The following is a 9,271-nucleotide window of genomic DNA, read 5'->3' on the forward strand; positions in this document are numbered from 1 at the left end:
CTGCAAGTTGATCACTCGACTTCACAAATTTGACAATCAATCTCAATTGGTCTTCTCATGAAATACTGAATTTGATGCATAATGCTGATAAAACAGAGAGTGATAAAATTACAGTGTTGAACTTCCCAAACCAAGCTTGCAAGTTTCAGACCATAGAGTGACTTACGTAATTAACATACAATGCTACTAAACTCCCCCTGAGCAACAAAATTAGGTGGTTGCTCCATATAGACTTCTTCACAATGCAACGGTTGCCGAAAGTGCTCAAATTCTAGTATAAAGTGTATGGATCATGTTGGAATCAATAGACGTGTCAATATTTAACAAGAAAGTCACCAAAAAACTGGCCAGAACATGAATATATCGGAGTATTAGATTTGATGGATAAAAGTGATCACAATCTAAGAAATAAAATTATATTGGTAGGGTCGGAATGATGTCACGACCCAACTAGAAAATAGAAATTATATAGGATAGTTTGAATTGATGGAACGACCCCCATTGAAAAAGAGAAATAATATGGGTAGGGTCGGAATGATGACACGACCCTACTGAAAAAAGAAAATTATATGGGTAGGGTTGGAATGATGGCACAACCCTACGCAAATCAGATTTGAGGAGTCACCGGAAAGACGAATGGAACTATGCAAATCAAATCTGAGGAGTCACTGAAAAAACACATGATGCTATGCAACTCAGATATGAGAAAGTAGTTCGGAATAATCCACGGTACTACAAAAATTAAATATGAAAAGTAGTCCGGAGAGATGCACGGTGCTATGCAAATCAGATATGCAAAGATAATAAGTTGCCACCGGAAGGATGGCACGGTGCTACACAAATTAAATATGAAAAAGTAGTCCCCAAAATGATGGCACAGTTCTACACAAATTAAATATGAAAAAGTAGTCACCGGAATGACGGCACGGTGCTACACAAATTAGATATAAGAAAGTAGTCACCGGAATGATGGCACAGTGCTACACAAATTGAATATGAAAAGGTAGTCACCGAAAAGATGACACGGTGCTACACAAACACCGATTGATATGTGCTTGATACAAACAACCCTAGAAAGTCATCAAAAATTGACGCACGATGACTTGCCTAACTAAGTTTTCTTCCCCTGAATATGGGGTTCATGCATATATTATTGATCCTACTTTTATTAACATAATCATTGACCAGAAGGGCAGCATATATGGGTAATAGCCACCCGCCGGCAGCGAAAGCGCTTTGATTCTCTACCAAGATCGTAGAGGCTTTGATACCATGTGAGACATATATGAGAAGAATATTATTGAATAGTTGTTGTTTACATTATTACATTGAGACCCTATTTATAGACCCTAGAATACAATCCTTTACCAAGTAGGATACTATTTAGAATTCCTATTTCTATTCCTATTCCTATTCCTGTTCTAATAGGATTGTATAAACTTATTTCTATTCTAATAGGATTGTATACCTATTCCTATTCTAATAGGATTGTATACCTATTCCTATTCTAATAGGATTGTATAAACCTATTCCTATTCTAATAGGATTGTATAAACCTATTCCTATTCTAACAATTACATCCTATTCTGTTGTTAGTTGGATAGTAGCTGAAAGCATATAATCTTATACTGTTTGTTTTCATATGGTGAGCAGTCTCATGAAAATTAAAGTTGCTTTCTTTGGATTTAAAAAAAAAAACATTTTTAGACTAGATAGAAGTAATGGGTGATTTCCTTGTAAACATGGTTGGGTTTACCTGAGGTCAAGCACTGCTTGGTTGGAAAAATTTACTAAACATGTATATAATAAAAGCCAAAACAAAAATAGAGGATTAATTGAGTAAAATGACACTGCTTGGCACAAAGAGCCACACAAGTCATTTTGTCAGGGCCTTAGTTTTCAACAAAGGTGTCGCTAGTTCTAATATTGGTGGCCTGATTTAGTGTTTAAAGTTTTTGCGCTTCAATCTACAAAGTATACATGTCCAGATTCGAACCTTTGATCTCTTGGTAGTTAACAAAATGTTGAACCAATTACTCCAGAGTTGCATCAAGAAACTTCAGCGTATTTTACGTATTGAGAAAGATGTTGCTTCTTCCCTGATTAGTTGTGTTGCTGTATGTTTTCTCTTTTCTTCTTTCCTTTCATCTTCTTTCTTTCCAATGATATTGATTTAAGAATGATTTGTGGAATTAAATGAACTATTTAGTGATAGTTTGATGCCCTATATAAAAGTGTTTGGTACTATTTTGAATACAGTTAAGAAAACGAAAAAACTCATCGAGAAGAGGTATTAATATACGTGAGTTGTCTTTTATATATATTTTGTTCCTATTTAATATGTTGTTACATTATTTTATTTACTTGTTCTCATTTTAAAATGTGACACCGCTTACGAAAAATCTTGCGTACGCCACTGCTTATAAGGGTAATTGTTTACTGATGCATTAGGTAACCATTGCTTCTTCATGGTCCTTGACTAGGCATTTTTTTTTGGGGGGGGGGGGGATGTGCTTGGTGATGAGGTCGAACTTATCTTAGCTAGAAAAGGGTTGACTGTAACATTTGACAATCTAGTTTGAGCAGTGCTGTAACATTTTGTAAGCACTTAATATTTCCACTATGTGTTTGTCTGCTTTTCCGTATGTAATTCTTTTGTTGATTTGATTCTTTGAGTAACACAAGTACTTCTCTGCCATTTTCAGGAAGAGCGAACCAGAGCACATTATAAGCAGGTAACTTTTGTTGCTATTCTATTCCCTATTTGTTGCTGTTGTATGGTTCATTGATTTTTCTTATATCAAGCACTTTGATTGGAGAATTTTTTGCAAAGATTCATCCGCACGATCCCTTTGTTTCTAGCCATATATCACGTAATTCATATCAATGCCAGCAAAAATATCTGAATGGTCAAAGAACTGCTACGTTGATACTTGAAATAATGAGGAAGTCTAGATCAATGGAAAGAGAAGTACACTATGCATATGTGGTTAGATGAAACAAGACATAGTGGTGGATAGGGGTTAGCGTTCAGTTCTTCGGTTATTTATTACTCCCTCCGTCCCATTTTATGTGAGGTAGTTTGACTTGGCACAGAGTTTAAGAAAGAAAGGAAAACTTTTAAAACTTGTGGTCTAAAATGAAGGATAAAAATTTGTGTGGCTGTAAATCATTTTATTAAGTGTAAAATAAACATTTTATAGTTAAATTGTTACTTAATATAGAAATGTGTTATTTTTTTTGGGACCGACTAAAAAGGAAAGTAAGTCACATAAATTGGGACAAAGGGAGTAGTACATACCGTATACTGAACTGAAATTCATTTGTTTCTAATTTTTTTCTTTTGTATGGGCCTGATTAATGTGTTATTAATTGATGCAAAAATAGCTGATCTCTGCCAGTACACACCTCTTTACCCATCAGTTTAATCTCATTAAGCCAAAAAACTTTAAATCTTTGTTTATTTTTTGTAGTTACTACTAGACACTAGTCATAATTCTATCCATAATTATTCTTTTTACTTTCTCCTTCCTTCATGTACATTATTCCACTTTGCTGCTGTCAAATGCTTTAGTCTCACTGTGTTTTCAGCTATCAAATGCTTTAGTCTCACTGTGTTTTCATTCTTTTATTTTTATTTTTATTTTGTTTATAAATACACGACTAAGAAAAGCGAATTGGATTTGAACGAAACTTGGGAAACGAAATAGATTTCAAATGAATATATTCTCCTGTTCTAATTCTTACTTGTTTGGTTTCAAGTTATATTTTGATCCAGTAAATTATATTAGTTTAAGCCCCTTTTTAAAATTTATTGAATGAGCCATTTTAAATTCAAATTATTGGGTCAACTCAACAATAGATCATGATTCAACCTGTTAAAATATTGAGTGAATTGGATGAATTATGTAGGTTTAGATTAGGGGTACAAATGGGCGGATTGAAAATGGATTGGATTGCTATCCATCCATACGAATGTGTAAAAATGGATTGGGTAAGATAAAAATTGGGTAAAATGGTCCTAATCCACTTTAATCTTCTAAACCCAAAAAATTTAAACATTAAACTGGTCAGCTGAGTATTCTTTGTATGCAATTTGCTAATTGAAAATTTAAAATTTTCAACTTTCAACTGGCGCCTTAATTACTTTCTCTGCATTTGTCTGGCCAGTGGCCTCTGATCACTTCATAAATACTACAAAAAGAAGAATGAGTCAAGAATACAATAACAACAACATACCCAGTGAAATCCCACAAGTGAGGTCTGGGGAGGGTAGAAGGAGTCAGAAATGATAAAGGAAAAAAAGATATTTTAAAAAAACTACTGTAAGTGCAACACAACTGAGCTTGGAGCATATCACGCCCCCAGTGAGACATAATTGATATAAATCTAACTATAGAGTAAATGACTCAGCATTTTAACCTTTAAATAACTAAAAATGTGTGCTTTAATGTGGTCTACCGCCAGCTGCTCGATCAATAAGTTATGAAATATCGTCAAGTTATGTGTGACTTGGGTGTTATCAATATAATCTAACAAACAATGTTTATTGCAATATCTGATGCAAATAAAATGTGTTCACTTTCAATAAATTTAAATGAAAAAAACAGTTCAAAAATATATTAAAAAATTACTTTGAATCCATCCCAAATTAACGGAACAATTTTGTCATTTTCTCTATGCAACAGCCGACAAAAGTGGAGTTTAGTTGGGTGGGATAGTAGTAGTGGGGATTAATGGTGTAGGCAGCAGCGGAGCTAGGGTGGCCGGAGGTTCATCGGAACCCCCTTCACCAGGAATGTATACGGTATACGTAGGGTCTAATATGATACTTATGTGTGTATATTGCATATTGAACCCCCTTGGCATAACTTGAGAATCTATTTGGAATCCCCTTGATGAAAATTCTACCTTCGCCACTAGAGGTAGGGGGTGGATTAAATTAAGAAGGATAATTTGACTCAAAATCTGTAAATATTTGTTCATTGGTTAACGTTTTCCAAATTTTATCTTGAGAATGTAATCAAGTAGAGATTAGTGGTTTATCCATTGGGTCCATGAAATATGACAGATTCATTTCTGAGTTCAAATATAAATACCCATATTTGTCCATATTTTTATGGTTTACAAAATAAACTGAAATCTATATTTACCCATTTGAAAAATAAATGATCCAACTCATTATAATATGAGTTAAATGGACTGATTTTATAAATATGGGCTGAAATTGCCGGCTCTTATAATCTGCTCAAACTATAAACTAAACAAACTACTCATACCTCATGTGCTTCCCAATCATCTCCTATACATTCTAATAATTAGTAATTAATACTCCCTCTGTTCAACAATAGTTGTCCACTATACTATTTTGGGATGTTCAACAATATTTGCCCACTGTATGAAATCAATGGATAATTTTACACTTAGTTCCTAATTTACCCTTATCATTAATTATAGTCATTTTCCTATTATATTTTTTAAGACATTATATTTATTATATTCAAAGGATGATACAATAAAATTACTCTTCTATTTATAGTTTCTTAAGAAGTGTGTAAAGTCAATAGTGGACAACTATTGTTGGACAGAGGGAGTACAAAAAAGATGAAAAAATTGCACAATGCAACTGGACTTAACCATTTGACTTTGACAATTAGAGGAATAGAAGCCCATCAGCTTATGATAAATGGGTGACGACTTCTCCTTATTTATTTCATTATAAGGAGAAGTCGAGAAGGTTTAGTTCTCATTTCCTTTAGTAATATCTATGCAATGTTTTGGGAGTGCTTTCATCTTCCAATACTTAATGTTATCTTAACTCTTAAAATGTCTATGTTCATATAATCAATCAAGCTAATCAACTCAAGTATTTTTATCTTAATGAATACCAACATTCTCATCCTTTCTCTCAAATAATGGAGAATCTAAGGAGTTGTAGTTTTGAATAGTTATTTGCTAGAAATAAAAAATGTGCTTTTTGATGTGGTGGTCAAGCAGCAAGAAGATATACTTTTGGTGTGCAGATTACTTTTGAACTAATCTGAAATTATATATCACTTTCTTATTAAATGATCAATTATTCTCGAGGGAATTGTTGGACCTGTCTATTAAGATCCTACATTTATTATATTTACTTCGTATGTGGAAGATCATTAAGATCCTATTTAATGCATTAACAACTAAAAGTTCGGTTGGGTACCCTATAACTGAGAGCTGAACCAAATACTGAAGTTGTAGAGAAAATAGAACCGAAACTGAACCAAAGAACCGAATACTGAAGTTTCAGAAAGAATAGATCCGAAACTGAACCAAAGAACCGAATTAGTTCGGTTCAGTTCGTTTTTTGGATATTTATGTCCACCCCTAGTGGTGGACATTCATCTTGCATTTCGGAACGATATCCTATGAGGTAAAAGTACTTCAAGTGTATTTTTAAGTTAATATATAGCTTCAATCATATAAGAGAGAAAAAAAAGTTAGTATATAGGAATAATAATTAATGAATGCCAGTTAAATTCTCAGTAACAAGCAGGTAAACACACCTAAAAGAGAATAGGAAGCAGAAAGAGGTCATCGCCAGATTTCTCAATCATAATGGAACTGTTTCAACTTGTTGGGCCCATTCACATCAACATTATTCCATCTTCCATTCAGCTTGAGGGAACATATTTAGCAACGAGCCATAAATTATTTCCTTTTCCTTTTTGGAAATTAGAAGTCTAAATTTCGATGTTTGCTAAATATTTCAAATACAACAGAGAATTGGATGAGAAGAACTAAAGATGGGCTATTGATTCACATGCTGGATGTGTGACGAACAGAGTGATAGTTCCATAGTGGAAGCAAATCTTGGTTTTCTTCTAGTTTTTGTGTCATAAGGCGGTTGTACCATGTTCTATGGTTCTCCTATATTCCACCCGCTAGTTATATATTGGATTGTGATGGGGTATAAGCAACTGTATGGAATGATATCGCAATTGTTACCTCTATTATGGTGTTTGTACTTCTTTAGCAATAGAACCATTGTGTAGTTTGTCACTTTAGACTGTAAGGTAAACTTAAGTTAATATTGTGAGACACTGCTTCCCTGTTTGAGTATGCATGAGAATTCATGGCTTGTTTAAGCAGCTAATTTATGACATTATCATTAAGCTTATTAGTGCTTGGAAGAATAACATTAGCAATGTACTTGTATAAAAAATATACATCAGCAACATGGCCAACAAAAGGGCAATTTTCCTCTGCTCTGGAACTACTGTCTACTAGCAGTGTAATAACAGCACATTTAACATTTATTGACGTTGTTTTCCTGCAGATAATAGAGAAAGTGATTCCAGTTGTGGAGAAGCGAAAACCGCCTCGTGTCCTGCGAAGAGTTTGCTCCATGCAGTGGTAATATATCATTGTGAGACGGGCATAGTTTAAAATTAATGCCTTCTGATATAGATAAAGAGTAAAGGAGCCTAACCATGCTGTGGGTAAGTGATATAACATCTGGATGGATAATTTAGTGGATGATGATTCTTTCTGAGTGGTAGTGCTTCCTTTGTAAAGAGCAGTATCGTGGCCTGGAAAATCTATAACGAGATCTAATATTTATGTAGTGGGGAGGGAGTTCATCGAAATCAAAACAATTATTTAGTTAGTTGTAGTTATAGGAGGTTTAGAATGCAAATGCCTCACTTGTTAGATTGGATGCACACAAGCATGGGAACGAGTGACTAATATTTTATACTTTTTTTTGTCAATGGCTCGTTATAGCATTTGCTAGCAAAAATGATCAATGATATCATCTCATGATTTTCTCGTGTTCTTGTATGCATCCCTATGCGTATGTTGGACTCTTTCATCATAAACAAGGAGTCATGTTAATTGGGGCTAACAATTTTAAAGAGGACAAGGATATTATTATTGATTTGAGTCAAAATTTGGAGCAAAAAAGGAAAAGGAGAAAAGTTCGAAGGAAGTGAGTTGTTTGTAGTCCCTGGTACTTGGGACTGCACTCATGATTAAAGGAAAAGTAAATACTTTAGTCCCCTCAATTTGTCACTTGTCTTGCCTAGCTATCATTTTATTTTTTTGGTTTTGTTTGGTGTTTGGTATCTGCATTGGGATTTAGTTTTAATAGGGCTACAAATTAGGTAGAAAAAACTAAAGGCGGAATGGTCTGATAGACCCTTGTACTTGTACGAGTTTGTATTATGAACCATTCTACTTGATTATTTGTCAATTGAACCCCTTTCGTTGTGTGTGAACTTCAAACACTTGACAAAAATGACATATCATCATCCGCATCACTTATTATTATTTTTAAAAAAAAAATCTATTTTTCTTTCTTTTCCACTTCATTCCTCCTTCATCTCTGCATCTCTCTCTCCATTTTATTTTTTTTTTACATTAGAGATACCACCACAGCCTTTCATTCTCACTAGTATCATTACATTCCTAAATAACTAACAATTATCATTCAATTTTTTTTTAGAAATTTCTTTCATTCACAACTTTTAATTGTATTTCTTTTACCAACATTTATATCTACCACTTGAACCACCATAAATCTCTTTTTCCCATTGATGTTAACGAATAGTCATTAAAATATATCAATATACTCTAATATTTTGTACACAATTTTACATAACACATTTCACTTAATTTCACAAAGACATTCAACAATCACTTTTCATCTTTCAAGACTGTTGAATCTTTTATCACTTTTTGAGTTATAAATTACCCCAAAAATAAAAGAAAAATACAAATCTACAACAACGATGCAATTTTGTTCTATTCCCGAGAGGAAGAAAATGTGAAAAAAAAAGACGAAGAGAGAAACAAGAAACTGGAAAGGGCCGGAAAGGGGAGAAAGAAGAGAAATGGGGGTTTGAGAGTAGAAAGAAAAAAAAGAAATGGGGATGGGTGGGGTGGGAAAAGAAGAAAGAACTGAAGAAAAAAAAAAGTTAATCTTTCACGCTCCTTCTATGCGTCACATCACGCATTTGTGCCAACTCAATAATTAGTTGATATATAAGCTTAGTCAATGGTCAAAAGAGCTTAAAATATAGAGTTTCATTGAGTTTTAAGGGTTCAGTTGACAAATAGTCAAATAGAAGGGTCCATCAGACCATTTCACCAAAACTAAATTTGACAAAACATCCCTGTCAAATTTACTAAATTTCATTATACTTTAAAATGATTTCATAATTTCTCTCTCTTTCTTCTCCCCTTTCTCTCTCCCTCTTTCGCTACTTTTCTCCCCTCTTTCTGCTATGTAATT

General features: G+C 33.6%; 1 long non-coding RNA gene across 1 annotated transcript; it reads left to right on the plus strand.

Moving 5' to 3' along the window:
* The first annotated feature begins 2,697 nt into the window (after positions 1 to 2,697).
* Positions 2,698 to 7,706, plus strand: LOC125853127 (uncharacterized). The gene is made up of 2 exons (XR_007445134.1): positions 2,698 to 2,735; positions 7,316 to 7,706. It is a non-coding gene; the product is annotated as an uncharacterized LOC125853127 (long non-coding RNA).
* Positions 7,707 to 9,271: the final 1,565 nt, after the last annotated feature.

Source organism: Solanum stenotomum, unplaced genomic scaffold (genome assembly GCF_019186545.1).
Source record: "Solanum stenotomum isolate F172 unplaced genomic scaffold, ASM1918654v1 scaffold9649, whole genome shotgun sequence".
NCBI classification, from domain to species: Eukaryota; Viridiplantae; Streptophyta; class Magnoliopsida; order Solanales; family Solanaceae; genus Solanum; species Solanum stenotomum.